This window comes from Empidonax traillii, unplaced genomic scaffold (genome assembly GCF_003031625.1).
Source record: "Empidonax traillii isolate 1590-97213 ecotype Southwest subspecies unplaced genomic scaffold, ASM303162v1 scaffold826:size277384, whole genome shotgun sequence".
Classification (NCBI taxonomy): Eukaryota; Metazoa; Chordata; class Aves; order Passeriformes; family Tyrannidae; genus Empidonax; species Empidonax traillii.
This window is the reverse complement of record NW_020956019.1, coordinates 156321-157506: the sequence shown is the minus strand read 5'-3', so window position 1 is coordinate 157506 and position 1186 is coordinate 156321.

Here is a 1186-nt window from a genome sequence, read left to right as displayed (position 1 = left end):
AACGGCGCTGACCCTCGCCTGTCATACGCGGACGCCTGCCCCGCCATCTTTGCTGAGGGCTCGCGGGCGGCTGGGCGGTGCTTCCTCGTTCCCTTGCCCCGACGGTTGCGGCAGCGCCGCCATCTTTAGTTCGGGCAGCGCCGGCTGCCGCTGGAGGCTCTCCATGGCAGCCGGGGCGGGGCGGGAAGGCGGGGACGCTCCCGCCTGGAAGCCGAGCGGAGCCAGCGGGATTCACCTCCCCGGCCGCGCTACGGTGGGGACACCCGCGGAAAGCTCATCAGCTCCATGGCTTCCGCAGGTAACTGATGGTCATAGAGTGTGATCCGTGTTTCCAGTGCGGAGGGTGGAGCCGGCACGAAGAGGTACATGAAGCTGGTGTATGAGGATGTAAGTGGTGTAAGCGGACAGACTCAGGGCAAGGATCCTACACCGAAATACACAAGTTACTTCAGTGTTGCACGGCTGCAGAGTGTCAGCATGCCAAGTCAGGTCAGTGTTTGTGTATCTGGAGCGTTCGTGGAGCAGGACAATTCTCTTAAGTAGTTTATTCTCAATATCCAGATTAACTTTAAAGTTACTGTAAGATCTACCTCGAAATTTTCCTTCTAGTTTAATGTATGAAGATACACCAAAATCACCCGTGGTAAACAGCTCTTTTTCCATGGACACCGGGGGTGATTCCGTAGGCAAGTAGTGAGTGGTTCATTCCTGTGTGGGACAGGGATTTTCATTAGCCGGCACATTACTTACTGCTGCGATCATTGCCTTCCCTTTCCTTTAGCGTCAGGGATGCAAATGCCTAAAACATCCACAATCTCTCTGATCGTTGCATAAAGTAAACATTAACACCCACACGGAGTAACAGAGTAAGTAACCTTCCATAAATCTATAAAAAAATCAAAGTACTTAAGAAACTTTTGTAATAATTTCCTTGTAAGATTTGCCGTTTCCACTTATGCTACATGTTACTGTTATTTGAAGTGTTCTGGACTTTCCCCTTTTTGTGTCGCAAGGAATGGCAGGATCAAGGCGGCTTTCCACGGGCAGGAGTGTTGCAGAGGTCCTAAGTCTGTCCAGTGCTGACTGATGCAACAGGGAAACAAGCTCCAGGTTCCAGCTGGAACCGCTGAGTGGTGCTTATGGACAGGCAAGCTCTCAGCCACTACTGAAACTGGGGATGTGAGGG